The 17,377-nt window shown below is 36.4% G+C and overlaps 1 protein-coding gene across 3 annotated transcripts in view; it reads left to right on the forward strand.

The window, feature by feature from the left end:
• Positions 1–17,377, forward strand: part of ADAM29 (ADAM metallopeptidase domain 29) — a 157,692-nt gene that overhangs the window by 83,901 nt on the left and 56,414 nt on the right. The window contains exons 1-2 of one of the 3 annotated variants that reach the window (XM_054485493.1): positions 9,404–9,517; positions 13,393–13,522. The exons of 1 other annotated variant lie outside the window; for it this stretch is intronic. The gene's annotated coding sequence lies outside the window, so the exon portion shown is untranslated. Of the gene's footprint in view, positions 1–9,403; positions 9,518–13,392; positions 13,523–17,377 lie in introns of those variants that run through there. One more of the 3 variants, XM_054485492.1, reaches the window with a different exon arrangement.

A 17,377-nucleotide genomic window follows, 5' to 3' on the forward strand; every position in this document is an offset into this window, starting at 1 on the left:
GCACATATGGAAATCCCCAGCAACTCTGGGAAGAGAACAAGAAGAAAATATTACTTCTTAGGGAAGCGGAGAATATTTAGCCAATCATTTTGTCTGGAGGTGGGACAGGGATATCTGTGAAGGCTTTAACCTGGTATGCATTTTTGTAGTACCTGCCTAGTACAACAACTCAAAGAAAACTTCAGAGAATGACTCCCTCTCATTTCCTCCCAAACAAAATACTCTCAAGATAGCAGTGAAAATAACAATGGGATATAGCTGGAAGAGCAGCAAGAGAGAAATCCTTTCTTGTGAGCAGCACAAAGTGGAGATCTAAAGTCAGTGGGAGAACAAAGTCCGTCAGGAAACATTTATACAGAAAAAAGCCTTTGGTAAATTAGTCAATGCTATGAACATAGGTTATCACTAGAGGAAGTTGAAGGTTTTGGTGTGCTGAGGTAACAACACCAACAACAAGTGTCGACTCATTTCAACTCTCAACTAGATTAAACATAACAAAATAAGGCCTAGCAACAGGTAAGGTATATTCATTTTCAAGCATAAAAAAGCATAAAACCGTAGTATCTACTGTCCTATACAACAGGACGACCTTTTAAAAACAAGCCTGCAGAGAAAACATAATCATCAAAACCAGTCTCAAATATTATACATATGTTAAGACTACAATAATTAAAAATAATTATAATTAATATTTTAAAGGCTAATGGAAAATGTAGAAAATATGGAAGATTAGATAGAAATTTAGCAGAGAGATTGAAACTATAAGAAAAAAATTGAAATACTAGAAATTGGAAATACCATAACAGATATAAAGAAGCCCATCTTTGACAGGCTCAGTAGTATCGGCAAACTTTGGAGATATCGTAGGTTCAGTTCCAGACCACTGCAATAAAGTGAATATTGCAATAAAGTTAGTAACTTTTTTTTGTTTCCCAGTGCATATAAATGTTATATTTGCACTATACTGTAGTGTATTAATTGTGCAATAGCATATGTCTAAAAGGAACACTGTACATACTTTAATTTGAAAATACTTTATTGCTAAAAATATACTACTGATCTTTTGAGTCTTAAGCAAGTCATAATCTTTTGGCTAATGAAGGGTCTTGCCTCAATGTTGATGGCTGCTGACAGAATAGGGTGGTAGTTACTGAAGGTTGGGGTGGCGGTAGCAATTTGTTAAAAAACCAGACAACAATAAACTTTGCCACATTGATTTACTCTTGATTTCATGAAAGAGTTCTCTGTAGTGCATGATGCTGTTTGATAACATTTTACCCACAATAGAACTTCTTTCCAAACTGGAGTCAATCATCTCAAATCCTGCTGCTGCTTTATCAATTAAGTTTATGCAATATTCTAAATCATTGCTTGTCATTTCAATAATGTTCACAGCATCTTCACAGGGAGAAGATTTCATCTCAAGAAATCACTTTCTTTGTTCATCCAGAAGAAGAAATTCCTTATCTATTCCAAGTTTATTATGAGATTTCAGCAATTCGGTCACATCTTCAGGCTCCACTTCTAATTCTTGTTATCTTGCTATTTCCACCACATCTGTAGTTACTTCTTCCACTGAAGTCTTAAACTCTTCAACATTACCTGTGAAGATTGGAATCAACTTCTAAACTCTGGTTAGCATTGATATTTTGACAAATCTTTTTAATGACATCTAAAATGCTGAATCTTTTCCAGAAGATTTTCAATTGACTTTGAAAGAAATACATTTCATTAGGCTACAGCCATCCATCGTGATCAGAGGAATCACAATGGATGGCTATAGCCTTATGAAATGTATTTCTTACGTAACAGGAATAGAACGTCAAAATTCCTCATTGATCCATGGGCTGCAGAGTGGATATTGTGTTAACAGGCTAAAATACAAAGGGGAGGGATAGCATTAGGAGATATACCTAATGCTAAATGACGAGTTAATGGGTGCAGCACACCAACATGGCACATGTATATATATGTAACAAACCTGCACTTTGTGCACATGTACCCTAAAACTTAAACTATAATAATAATAATAAAAAAACTTAAAAAAATAAAAATAAATTTAAAAAAACAAAAAACAAAACAAAAAAATTAATCTTGTACATCTCCATCACAGCTCTTGGGGGACTAAGTGCATTGTCAATGAACACTAATATTTTGATGGAATTTTTTTCTGAGCAGTAGGTTTCAACAGTGGGCTTGAAATATTAAGTAAAACATGCTATAAATAAAAGTACTGTCATCCATGCTGTTTTGTTCCTTTGATAGAGCATGGACAGAGTAGATTTAGTATCTATGAGTCCTAGGATTTTCAGAATAGTAAATGAGCACTGGATTCAACTTAAGATAACCAGGTATGTTAGCTCCTATCAAGTAACTCATCCTATCCTTGCAAGGTTTAAGCCAGGCATTGCCATCTCTTCTCTTGTTTTGAAGTTTTAGATGGCATCGTTTTCTAATACAAGGCATTTTGCCTACATTACGAATCTGTTGTTTACTGTAGCCACCTTCATCAGTGACCTTAGCTAAATATTCTGGGTAACTTGCTGTAGATTCGACATCAATCAGTACTTGATGCTTCATCTCGTCTTTTCATGTTATGGAAATGGCTTCTTTCCTTGAATTTCACGAATAAACCTTTGCTAGCTTCAAACTGTTCTTCTCCATCTTCCTCACCTTTCTCAGCCTTCATAGAATTGAAAAGAGTTAGAGTCTTCTTCTGGATTTGGCTTTGGCTTAAGGGAATATTGTGGCTGTTTTGATCTATCCAGATGATAAAAATATTCTCCATGTCAGCAATAACGAGAGGTGACAATGTGCTAGCAGCCCTTGCTCGCTCTCAGCACCTCCTAGGCCTCAGTATCCACTCTGGCCACACTTGAGGAGCCCTTCAGCCTGCCACTGCACTGTGGGAGCCCCTCTCTGGGCTGGCCAAGGCCAGAATGGCTCCCTCTACTTGCGGGGAGGTGTGGAGGGAGAGGTGCAGGTGGGAACCGGGGCTGTGTGCGGCACTCATGGGCCAGCGCGAGTTCCAGGTAGGCCCTGGCTTGGCAGGCCCCATACTCAGAGTGGCTGGCTGGCGCCACCGGGCTCAGGCAGTGAGGGGCTTAGCACCTGGGCCAGCAGCTGCGGAGAGTGCACCAGGTCCCCCAGCACTGCCGGCCTGGCCTGCCCGCACCATGCTTGTATTCTCATCAGGCCTCAGCTGCCTCCCCACGGGGCTGGGCTTGGGACCTGCAGCCTGCCATGCCCGAGCACCCCCACCAGTGGGCTCCTGCGTGGCCCAAGCCTCCTTGATGGGCACTGCCCCCTGCTCCGTGGTGCCTGGTCCCATCAACCGCCCAAGGGCTGAGGAGTGTGGGCGCTGCGGGACTGGCAGGCAGCTCCGCCTACGGCCCCAGGGCAGGATCCACTAGGCGAAGCCAGCTGGGCTCCTGAGTTGGGGGTAGGGGACTTGGACAACTTTTACCTCTAGCTAAAGGTTTGTAAATGCACAAATCAGCACTTTGTGTCTAGCTCAAGCTTTGTAAACCCACCAACCAGTGCTCTGTGTCTAGCTAATCTAGTGGGGATTTGAAGAACTTTTGTATCTAGCTAAAGGATTGTAAATGCACCAATCAGCACCCTGTGTCTAGCTCAAGGTTTGTAAATGCCCCAATCAGTGCTCTGTGTCTAGCTAATCTAGCGAGGACTTGGAGAACTTTGGTGTCTAGCTAAAGGATTGTAAATGCACCAATCAGCACTCTGTGTCTAGCTCAAGGTTTGTAAACGCACCAATTAGCACCCTAACAATATGGACCAATCAGCTCTCTGTAAAATTGGCTAATCAACTCTCTATAAAATGGGCCAATCAGCAGGATGTGGGTGGGGTTGGATAAGGGAATAAAAGTAGGCTGCCCTAGCCAGCAATGGCAAACCCTTCAGGTCCCCTTCCAGACTGTGGAAGCTTTGTTCTTTCACTCTTCACAATAAATCTTGCTGCTGCTCACTCTTTGGGTCTGTGCCACCTTTATGAGCTGTAACACTCACTGTGAAGGTCTGCAGCTTCACTCCTGAAGTCACTGCGACCATGAACCCACCAGAAGGAACAAACTCCGGACATACTATATTTAAGAACTGTAACACTCACTGCAAGGGTCCGTGGCTTCATTCTTGAAGTCAGCGAGACCAAGAACACACAAATTCCGGACACAATAATTCTGCTGGGTTTCTTATTATTTATGTGTTCTTTGGAGCAGCACTTTAATTTCTTCAAAACTTTTCATTTGAATTCACAGTTTGGCTATGTGTTTGGTGCAAAAGGCCTAGCTTTTGGTTGCTGTTGGCTTTCATCATGCCTTTCTTATTTAGCTTAATCATTTCTAGCTTTTGATTTAAAGTGAGAGACATGTGAATCTTCCTTTTACCTTCACACTCAGAGACCATTATAGGGTTAGTAATTGGCCTCATTTCAATATTGTGTCTCAGGGAATAGGGAAGCCTGAAGAGAGGAAGAGAGACAGGGGAATGGCTGGTTGGTGGAGTAGTTAGAACATACATTTACCAATTAAGTTTACCATCTAATATGGGCTCAGTTTGTAGTGCCCCAAAACAATTACAACAGTAACATGAAAGATCACTGATCACAGGTTGCCATAACAGATATAATAATAATGTAAAGATTTTAAATATTGCAAGAATTACAAAAATGTGACACAGAGATGTGAACTGAGCACACACTCTTGGAAAAATGATGCTGATAGACTTGCTCAATAGATGGTTATCACAAATCTTCTATTTGTAAAAAATGAAATATTGGCAAAGTTTAAGAAAGCAAAGCCTAATAAAATGAGGCATTCCTGTAAAATCAACCCAGCCTAAGGAAAATAATCAGTGGATTTCTAGATTGGTCAATAGAGATTGCCACAAATAAAATGTAAAGAGATAAAAGAGTGGGAAAAAAGAGAGCAGAGTAACAAAAAGCTACGAGGCAATATCATCTGGTCTAACACTTGTATAATTAGAATATCAAAGGGAGAAGAAATAATGAGCAGAAGAAATATTTTTTAAAATGTGCCTAAGAATTTTCTGAAATTAGTGAAAGACATCAATCCACAGATCCAAAGAGCTGAGAGAACAAGCAGGACAAATTCCAAAAAGACACATCTACATATATCATATTCAAACTGTTGAAAGCCAAGCAAGTGAGCAACCAAAGAAACACACACACACACACGCACACACACACACACACGAGAGAGAGAGAGAGAGAATCTTAAGGTAGCTGGTATGGGGGTTATATAATTTATAATAGCACTTAAAATGAAATGCTTTGGTGTAATTAAATATAACAGAATGTGTGGAGAATCTGTATGCTGAAAAGGAAATAAACCTGATGGAAAAAAATCAAAGACAATCTAAATAAATGGAAAGCTACACAGGGTTCATTAAGTATTTGAAACACTTAATATTTGAGATGTCAATTCTTACCAAACTGATTTTTATCCCAACAAAAATCCCAACTAACTTCTGTAAATATTGACAAGCAGATTCAAAATGTATACGGAAAGGCAAAGGAACCAGATCAACCAAACAATTTTTATAAAGAAAAAAATGTGGGAGGGGAATCTGACACTACTACATTATAGTACTATTATAAAGCTACAGCATTCAAGACTATAATATTAATGAAAGGATCAAGTCATAAATCAATGGAGCAGAATAAATATCTTAGAAATAGACCCACAAAATGTAGCCAACTGATTTTTCACAAAAATAGAAATAGAAAAGGCATAGTCTTTTTAGCAAATGGTACTGAAGCAATTGAACATCCATATGCAAAATAAATAAATGACACCTTGGCAGACACTTCATGCCTAATATAAAAATTAACTCAAAATGGATTATAGACCCAAATAGAAACATAAACTATAAAAGTTCTAGGAGAAGGAGGATTGCATGACCTTAGCAATGAATTCTTAGATATAGTGCAAAAGCATGAGCCATATGTTTTATAAATACAGTTTTTCTTTTTATGTTTGATAGAGTTTATCAAAATTAAAATATTTTGCTCTTCAAAATATATTCTAATGAAAATGAAAACACAAACAACAGACTGGTAGAAAATATTTGCAAATTGCATTAGAGATAAAGAACTTGTATCCAGAAATGTAGAGAACATTTAACAATCACAAGAAAACAAACTACCTAATTAAGATGGGAAAGGTCTCAAACATTTTGAGAAAGAAAATAAACAGATGACAATCAAAACCATATTGAGTTACCTCTACACACATATCAGAATGGCAAAAACAAAACAAAACAAACATACAAAAATTGATAATAGCAAATGCTGGTGAGGATGCAGGAAACAGAAACTCTCCTTCATTGCTGTTGGGACTGCAAAATGGTATGTACAGCCACTTTGGAAACTGACAGTTTCTTACGAAGTTAAATATATATTCACTGTGTGAACCAACAATACCATGTTTGGTTTGTTTGTTTTTTTTTTTTTTGAGCCAGTCTCACACTGTTGCCCAGGCTGGAGTGCAGTGGCGCGATCTTGGCTCACTGCAAGCTCTGCCTCCCGGGTTCACGCCATTCTCCTGCCTCAGCCTCCAGAGTAGCTGGGACTACAGGCACCCGCCACCACGCCCAGCTAATTTTTTGTATTTTTAGTAGAGACGGGGTTTCACCATGTTAGCCAGGATGGTCTCCATCTCCTGACCTCGTGATCTGCCTGCCTCAGCCTCCCAAAGTGCTGGGATTACAGGTGTGAGCCAACGCGCCCGGCCCCATGTTTAGTTTTTAACCTAGGTAAATTAGTAAAAGTCTGTGTGCGCAAAACCTGAAACCTGTATGCAAATTTTTCTAAAAGCTTTATAATCACCACAGGGCAAAAATAACCAGGATTCCCTTTAACATATGAGTAGATTAACATGCTGCAATGTACCTATACAAAGAAACATTACTCAGCACTAAAAAGAAACTGTTGATTCATACAACAATATGAAGAAATCTTGATTTCATTTTGCCACATGAAAGCAGCAAGACCCAAAGGGCTGTATACTATATAATTTCATTTATATGACATTTTGCTAAATGAGAAAAAAAAATCAGTTGTTGATCAGGACATTTAGTTTTGATCACTGGAGCGCACGCAATGGAAATTTAGAGTGATGCAACTGTTTATATGGTTCTGCAGTGATGTACAAATGACACTATGCATTTTTCAAAATTTCAGAAATCATACAAAATAGTGAATTAAATGTACTCATATTAAAATAAAAACTAAGCTTTTGGAAATCCAAGGATGAAATGAAGACTGTGCCAAATAAATCTAAGTACAGGATTTAATCTTACTGAAGTGTGTGAGAGAAACAAGAAAGAGCTCACAATAACATTGGGAACAATGTTTTGACTAGACCATAAAATTAAAGGCAGAAAGAACTTTACGTAAGCACTTTATTTTAGCTGGTAATTTTGATCTCACAGGGTAAATTTAGCCATTCTGGAACTACAACTCCTAAAGTTGTACAAGTAAGTAAACAAAATGTGATAGTTCACTACATGGAATGGAATGGGAACCAAATTCTTTATATTGAAAAAGGAAATTACAAATGAGCAAGTGGGAGAGGCTAAAATGACCCCTGTGGTGATGAGTTAGAATTGGAAATAAAAGATTGAGTTCTTGCTTATTTTAATATGCATAAATATAAGTAAATACAGAAATACATATAAACATTTGTGCATACGTACATGTAACTTTCTCTCTCTTTCCAGAAAAAGTAAACAAGCAATGACAGTTCTATAGCAATGAGCACCACTGTTGCTTATATCATGGATTCTAAATATGATTCTGCAATCATATTTAGAGAAATGACTGATTTCTTTGGTCATATTTGGAGAAATGACTGATCCTAGGGCCAGGGCAGGAAAAATACAAATGATTCTGGAACATCTTGTGGTGCTAGAAAGCAAGCAAGGGCTGATAAATAAATAAACATATAGATAAATACCTAGGGCATATCAAAATGATCCAAGAGTTAGCCTGAAACCTCAAAAATCTCCTAAAGGCAACCCTGGAACAACTTGTGTAACAAAATAAACAATGTTATTACTGAATTACACCCATTAGATAAAATAAACACATGCCCATACTGATATAAGTAATCAAATAAATTAATCGATGAAGAAAGGAAAAAGCTTCTTTACAAATGGTGAATGTAGAAGAATGGCAGAAATAACAAGTCAACAGGTCTGAAAATACCTCCCCTAAATATTTATTAAGTATTATGGTAGTTTAAACATATGCCTGTAAATTCTTTGATACTCCTCTCTCCATGGTGGAGCCTGAGGGTAGGCTAGACTTATTAAGAAGCTTCTAATGAATAGAGCAGGAAAAGAGACAAAATGCAGCTTTCCAGTGGAGAAATCTGGCAGTCGCTAACTTAACCATGGTGTCAAAGTAAGCCATCTCCAATAATAAATCATGTTGATATCAAGTTTCTTTGACATATTAGAAAAAGGCTTTAAGTGGTATTCTTCACAAAATCTATACCTCAGTTGCGTTATGAGAACCACAGAAACCCACATCAAGGGCCATTCCACAAAATACCTTCTTCCAAAGTATATCGGTAATGAACAACAAGGGAAAACTGACAAACTGTCACAAACTGGAGGAAACTAAGGAGATAAGATGACTTAGTAATGTGATAACCTGGACTGGATCCTAGAAATGAAAAAAAAATTAGTGGAAAATACAGGGAAATCCTAATGAAGTCTGTAACTTATTCCATAGTATTAAACAGATGGTAATTTTTTACTTTTAATAAATGTATCATGGTTATTCAAGATGTTAACATTAGGGGAAGCTAGATGAAGCATATATGAAAACTACAATCTTTGCAACTCTTCTTTAAAGATTTAATTATTAAAAAATTAAAAATAAAAAAACAGCTGCAACAATGGTCTATATGTTGATAATTTCTAAAGATGCTGTTTACTTTGGAATTCAAGTAAAAACATTATAGTTGTTAAACCCTAGATTACTCTTGAAAAAGACAGTTTTATACACTTTAAACTGAAAGAGTATACGAAAAATAATTTCACTCTTACAGCTAGGAAACAAAAGGGAACAAATACAAATAGGAGTAATTAATGAAATTTCTGCAAGGGGAATAAAGCACTCAATGTCCCTTCATTGCATAAAGGCAACATTCTCTAAATGTTAAAAAAAAAACTCAACATATTGATTGATAGGCCCTGTGACATCTGTCATACATCTTGACATTGTTACCCAACTTCTCCCTGGGACTGAATAACTATCAGGTGCCGGGTACCTCTAATAACCCTCAAACACTTTGCATGCCCCGGTGCATAACTGTCACCCTCAGACTCTTAATTGAGAAACATTCTTTCCTCCTTTGTGACATCACATCCACTAACCAAATGGGGTGGTGTGAGTATCTCTTGTAAAATAAAATTTCTCCTGATGGCCTCTTCCTGCACATTTCCTGAGGACGCCCTCGATCACAAGCAGGTTATAGCTATCTAAACCTTGCCTTACCTGTACTCTTTACACAAATTGAAGGTCAAAGAAGTAGTCATACTTCTTGGCATAGATTAAACTGATTTTGTAATACTATTTAAGCTGAACCTATCAGTTTCAGACTAAACCCTCCAAATATCTGCCCAAACTTGCCCCATACCCTCTAAAACCAAGGCCTAACAAAGCACTAAAATCAATAGATGAAAACCTAATTGAGAAATGAATAATGAAACTTTGTACTATTCCTTGTAGTACTTCTCTAAATTTAAAAAAAAAGAAAAAGAAAAAAAAACACAGGGCAGTGATATAAATTTGTTCAGAATCTCAGGAGTATAAATTGGATAATGATCTCCCACTTCTCCGTAGCAACAAATTCAAATATTATTTTATCTTTGGTGCATAATGAAATTGCATATTTTACAGCTGTAAATCTGTTTTCTGTTCCTTTAGCATCTGTTTAATTTAGAGTCATCTGTTTGCTTTCTTCTGAGAAATTCGATAACGTACACTGGTAATTATGACTTAGGGCTTATTGAGACATTGTCTTAATTTTTAAAAGTCTTTAACCAGGGCCTCAAGGAACTTACATTTCCCTATATTCTACCATACTTTGTGGTATTCTAAAGTTTAGCTGAGCTCTAGGACTGACTCCATCCATCTAATTACTTGTTTTATCTCTAATAGTCTATAAACTTTCTGATGGGAACTAAAATTTTTTCTCAAAGTAAAGTGTATCATCTGAAGCATAATATATCCCAAGGAGGTAAATTTCTCTTTTCTGAAAGATCATAACCATTCAGAATTTTTCTAGTTAGTAACCAGGAGATTTTAGAGACGATTCTTTGGGTCTCACTCACTATAGTCAACAATGGGTTTCCAAATGTATTCATTTTCTATGGCTAGATATTAAATTAGCACGGAGTTAGGTGCATAAACAACACACATTTATCACATCACAGTTTCTGTGGATGAGGAGTTTGGGTAAGGCTTAACTAGGTCCTTTGTTCAGGGTCTCACAAGCCGAAATCAAGGTATTAGCCATGTTGCAGTTCTCTTCTGGAGCTCAAAGTTCTCTTCCAAGCTCATTAATGTTGTTGGTAGAATTTAGTTACTTGTGGTTGTAGCATTGAGGTCCTCTCCTTTTAGAGTCTCTCCCTCTTTACTGGCAGCTTTCAATACAGCTGTTTCTCTTTAAGGCTAGTTAGAGATTCTTTTGCTTTTATGGCTTTCACCTGATTAAGTCAGTGCCCATCCAGAATAATGTCCCTTTTGAATCAAAGTCAACTAATTAGAGATCTCAGTTACAGCGGCAAAACCCTTTCACCTTTGCTGTGTTACATAATCCAATCACTCAAGTGACATTTATCATATTCAAAGATCCTACTTATATTCAAGGGAGAGGACTATACAAGAACATGCACATTTGGGCATTTTAGGAGTCATTTTCTTATTCTGTCTGCCACGTTGACTTTCAGAAATTGACACAATACTGTATCATTTGACCAAATCTTTGTTAACCAAATCTCTTTATCTGAGAATTTATGCATATATAGGCATTTCATGCTTTAAAAATTAGCCCTTCAACAACCTCTCATTATGAGCCTGCATCATCATGAATCATGTTACCTATTCATACATAAAAGATCCGAACAAGTCAAATATCTCTTCCATCTCAACAAACCAGTATCACGCAACTATTTTTCTACTAACCCAATGTCAAAATCCTACCTTCCTGAGCTGAAAGCGGAAGTTGAAACTTGATGGAAGCTTCTACTAACAGTTTTACTTTCTACCTTAAACTTAATGGTTCCCTATTTTGCCAGTCTTTGCTGCCCTTTAAAAATATGCAATATTTCCTAACAAAGTAGGCTTACTTTCTAAAATTGAATTACTTTCTTCTTTCCATGTTTCTGTTCATCACTGTAATACTTTAAATACTATTAATCTTCTTCCATTAGAAGAGGGAAGCTCATGGCCCCCTAACCACTGCTTGCTAAATACCTAGTAGATTTATTAAAACACCCTAATAAATTGATTAAAGCATGCCCAGAAATCCAGATTTAATCTTGATTTGTTTGTAGGTCATATCCTAAGAATGAAACCAGAAAATATCAGGCAGAATACACTGGAACAAATTTTAACTCACCATTTTGACCCCTTTCCAGAGATGAAAACATTCTTAGATAACAGAATTGTTTCCATTCCCATAGCTTGCTGGATGAATAAAGGGAAGAAGGTTTATATATGCTAATAGTAGAAATGTTTTGGGATAGTTCATGATTTCAAAAAGCTTCAGAGAAAATAAAGATGCTTAATGTAAGTATCTTTGCAGTAAGATAATGTAATTATCTTACATCATCCGTAATTTAGAATGGTTAGCAGATTAAAGGTATTTTAATAACTCTAATGGTTCCTAAGAAGTTGACTATTATCAAGGTGGATATCAGTTCAAAAAGGGACATCATCAAAGCAAAAGAAAATGTCGATTGATCATTACACCAACGGGTAGTTCTCACCAAGATCTCTAACCCACAACACTCAGAGACCACATCTTTGAAGAATTTCAAAGAGAATATTATACTATGCCAGTCTTTGGTTCCACAGTAAGAAAAATAGCATAATAAGCACAATGGAATTGTCACCAGAAAGTATAAACAAGATGAGTATAAACAAAATTTATTAACAACATGTAAACAAACACGTTTTTAAAAACCGGTATTTATGAAAACAGCCAATCAACGCAAATGTTACATACAATTTTTCAACAAGAGAAATAAAAGCTATAATATGAAAATCACCTCTGGCCCACTTAGAGTGGCTTCTGGTGGCCCCAAGTGAAATCTTTTTAAAAAGGTATGTGACATTACGCACACATGTAGGACAAACTGGCCTCTGTACTCAACGAACATTAGCGAGAAAATGAATTTCATTTCCTGTTGCTGGACTACTCTTGATGCATGGTGCCAAAGAATTATAATATTATCTGACAAACCCATAAGGGCATTTTGGCCAAAACCAGATCATTGAATGGTCCCCAACAACCAATTTCCAGATGGACGCACAAAAGCCTGCTGCCTATTATCCAAAAAGTGAACAGGGATATGTTACCATGTTAAACTGATACCCACCTTAAGGATAGTGGCTAACAATGTCAACTCGCATATATTTTGATCCGTCAGTTTCCCGTCTCAGTAAAAGATTAATATGCTTTCTTTGTATGTTTTACATAAATTGAATCATTTTTAAAAGCTTTACTAAATATGTAATATATGGAAGGTGTATTATTAACTGCTACAGGAAATACCTGTGGGAATAAGTTGCGTGTGTGTGCACATGTGTACACACATACATATGTGGTTAAATTTTAAAATTTCTTCCAAGCTATAGGTACATTTTCAAATGATTTTTATGTTTGTATGTAGTTCAAAATGTGGAATGATAAGATAAAGAAATGATACTTTAGGAAGCCAGACTTATCAGGTAATATAACAATTTAATGTTCAAACTCAATTGAAATCACTCTATTGAGTCTCCAACTACTAAATTAGTTAATGATTCTTTTTAACCTTTGGGATCTTGGTTTGATGGAAGTGAACATAAGTATTAAAATTCCTTAAATATTTCCAATATGAAGACATATTTAAATCATATATAAAATTCAAATAAAGGTCTGTCACCAGGAACATTAATAAGCATAATGTAACTGTCACCATAAAGTCTTAATAAACAAGTTGTAAACAAAATACAATTTTTAAAAACTGTTTTGATGACAATAGCTTATCAACTTGAATGTTACATACACTCTTTCAACAAGAGAAAAAAAAGCTGAACAAACTGAAATCAATGAATTTTCTTGGACCCATTAGAGAACTGAAGTCATAGAGCAAATCATCATCCTGAAATCTGGAGACAGGCAAATACAGAGGGTCATAACTGGAGTCTGCATATTTGGAGCAGAAGTTTCTGAAGCCATAAACCGGTGGTAACATTTATAAGGTAATTCTTCTGAACTGCTGAAGCTTTTTGATGAGGCTGAGTTTCAATCAGCACAAGGATAAGAAACTGAGAGGTGCCATTTATGGCGGCTTCCATACTTTTGTGGGTTTTTACTTCTAGGAACCCCACCAACTTATCATTGTGAAGAGGTAAGAGAGAAACCCTCATGGCTGTGACAGTGGGTAGAGAAAGTTACCATTTGAAATATTTGAAACCATTTTTATTTTATTTTTATAAAATAAATATTTTTATCTTAAAAAATATTGATTCTGTTAGTTATTTTATCCCCCCACTATCACATTCTTGTGATAATCACATCTTTTAAATCTGTAAGCAATGTTATCTTTTAATATAATCTTTGAAATATAATCTTTGAAATCTCACAAAAACTTATATTTTATAATTCACCCTGAATAGCAAAGCCAAAAGAATAACCCACTATTTCCTATACTCAAATATGTTACAGATCAACCCAAAAGAAAAAAGAAACAAAACCAAAACCAAAAAAAACACATATGCTTAGTGAGGAGCTAAAGTTACTCAAGCTCTCCAAATAAAACATACAAATTATTAGCATTAATTAATTATTATTATTTTTTTTGAGATGGAGTCTTGCTCTGTTGCCTAGGCTGGAGTGCAGTGGTGCGATCTTGGCTCACTGCAACCTCCGCCTCCCGAGTTCAAGTGATTCTCCTGGCTCAGCCTTCCCTTGTAACTGGGATTACAGGTCTGTGCCACCACACCTGGCTAACTTTTGTATTTTTAGTACAGACGGGATTTCACCATGTTGGCCAGGCTGATCGCCAACTCCTGACATCCTGATCCACCCACCTCGGACTCCCAAAGTGCTGGGATTACAGTCATGAGCCACTGTGCTCGGACTAATTTAATATAATTATAACTTAAATGGCCACTTTGTCATTGACGATGATTGCTTGAGCACAGGGTGAGTGCCCCATAAGCTGTTGGGAGCTGTTTCTTCAGATCAATGTCTCCTCTCTGCATTGCCAGCTCCTACCTGTGCATCACCCCCTATACACTGTGCATGATATATGTATATATCTTTAAAAAATATTTTCCACCACACATACTTCCTTTCATTAATCAGATAACAGGGAAGAACAACAACAAAATCTGGACAAGCCAATCACTCTCTCTTTGGGATATGATTTTTTTCCTTGTGCACGAAGTATTCAGCAACAACATAAGAAAGGGAAAAGAAGGACCATTTCTTGTGTATACTCCCTAAACACACAAGCCTAGTCCACTGGGTCGGACATAACTGTATTTATATGCCTACCTCCAGGCATGGTCTCTTGATGTTTCACTACTACTGGTTTCTGTGTCTAAGTTCTCACACTCTGCTTGACAAGTTCTTCTTCAAGGGGATAACAGGCTAGAACTGCAGCTCTGCAAGAAGTCATTCTTCCCAAGGCCACTTCTTCTCATCTTCTCTGTCTTCATGAGTTCTTTGAGCTCAATCTTCTGTGAGAAGAAGGCAATTTTCTTCATTTTCAGGATAGAAGATACTGTTAAGAGAATGAACAGAGTAGTCACAGACTGAGGGAAATATGCAAAATACAAAATAAATGACTTTGTTGTAAATCATACTTAACACTCAACAATAATAGTACAGACAACTCAATTAAAAAATGAGCGAAAGATCTGACAGACATGTCATCAAAGAACGTATACAGATGACAAATAAGCATAGGAAAATTTTATCAAGATATTTGTCATTAGGAAATTGCAAATTAAGACAAGATGCTACACACTTGTTAAAGAGGTTAAAATTTAAAAAATTGGAGAATACCAGTTATCTGGTAAGGATGCAGTGCAACAGGAACTCTCGTTCATTGCTAGTTTTGGAAGACTGCTTGGGAGTTTCTTACAAAGTTAGACATAGTCTTACCTCAACATCCAGAAATTATACTCTTGGATATTAATGCAACTGATTTGAAAACTTATGTCTACACAAAAACCTGCATGTCGATGTATATAGCAGCTTTATTCATAATTATCAGAAAGTGTAAGTCACAAGATGGCCTTCAGTATGCTAATGAATAAACAAACTACGACATATCAATACAATGGATACTGTTTAGTGATAAAGAGAAATGAACCATTAAGCAATGAAAAGACATGGATGAACCTTAAGTGCATAATTGTAGGTGAAAAAAGCCAGTCTGAAAAGCCTACATGGTATATCATTTCAGTTATATGAGATTTTAGAAAGGCAGTAAAAAGACCATTAAAAGCCTATTGTATGTTAGGAGTCTGGAGAAGCATAATTCTCCACTTCTTCCATGTGGGCTATGCAAGGTGACACCCTTTCAAAGGCTACAGTGTGGAAAACGGGAAGAGTAACTTTACATTAGAGAAATGGACAAATACTACCTAAGCCTGATGATGAAGGCCAGCATTAACTGTCACAAGGAATGTCGATAGCAGTTGCCTTGATATAATAAGAGGCACTTTAGCTTTGTGGCCTTCCAAATATGTATAAATTAGTCTAACCTTTAAAAAAACCCCAAAAATCATCAAACGCTAATTGAGGGACATCCTACAAAATACCTTCCCAGTACTCCTCAAGATTGTCAAAGTCATTAAAAACAAGGAAAGGGCAAAACTGCCATAACCAAAGAAGCTGAAAAAGACATGACTAATTGTAATGTGGTGTCCTGGATGGGACCTTGGAACCACAAACAGACATTAGGAAAAAATTAAGGAAATCTGACAAAAGGCATGGATTTAATAACGAGGTGTTAATATTGGTTCTTTCATTGTGAAACATGTATTATATAATGTAAGATGTTTCTAATAGGAGAAACTGGGTATGGAGATATATGGAAACTGTGCTATCTTTGCATTTTTTTCAGTAAATTAAAACGGTTTTAAAAAACAAAGTTTATATTAAAAATATTTAAAATGTCATGACCATCTGCCTCTTCTGTCATATAGCCACACCTCCATGGCTAAGACATATAGGAGTAATTAAATGGTTCTTTTATTAAAGAAAGGAAGAAAGGAAATATCTCACAGTGTGATAGAGGAAGTCACTTTAAACTATGCACTTTTCCCTTTCAGAACCGTCCAATTCAAATGTTCTCTGACAGAATTTGTTTACATTATTAATTCTGAGAGTCTTGATAACTCTTATACTCGAGCCAAAATTAAAATGCCAGGAGAAGTATCCATTTCAAAGGAAAAAGGAAGTGGCTACCCACGTCGTTACGTAAAGACTTGTGCTCCTGAGAAACAAAGAAGTGAACCAGACAGAAGATAAAATGCTAGATGAAAATTGATGATAATAATTGCTTGAGAAGGCTTAGAAAATAACTAGAAAATCACAGTGGGTACTTTCTGTTTTCCTTGCTTGCTGAAAGACAAATAGAAACAAAGTATCAGGTACAGATGCTTCTGATATGGGATCACACAATAACAACACTGCTTCAGACACACTCTAATGAAAGTCAGCTTTCTTTCAAATCATTTTTTTTAAAAATTATATCCTTTATTTCCTATTTGGTGTAAAAAAAGGAGTATGGATCTTTATACAGATAGAGTGAAGTGGAGATTTGCAAAACCATTGAAGTATTTTAAAGACTGTAAAATAATCATAATAACAATTATGTATTGAATAAGAATGGTAGTCACTGCCCTAAATATTTAACCTGGTTTATCGTATTTAACTTCCCAAACCACTGTATGAGGTAGACATTACTATTATCATTCCCGTTTTACAAAAGAAAAAGCCATATCGATGATGCTTCAGATTGATGCTCAGATCACTTCTCTGCCTTCCGATCATAAGTACACAAGTTTACTTAGCCTAAAGAAACTTCTCCTAGTTGT

Source organism: Pongo pygmaeus, chromosome 3 (assembly GCF_028885625.2).
Source record: "Pongo pygmaeus isolate AG05252 chromosome 3, NHGRI_mPonPyg2-v2.0_pri, whole genome shotgun sequence".
Taxonomy (NCBI): domain Eukaryota; kingdom Metazoa; phylum Chordata; class Mammalia; order Primates; family Hominidae; genus Pongo; species Pongo pygmaeus.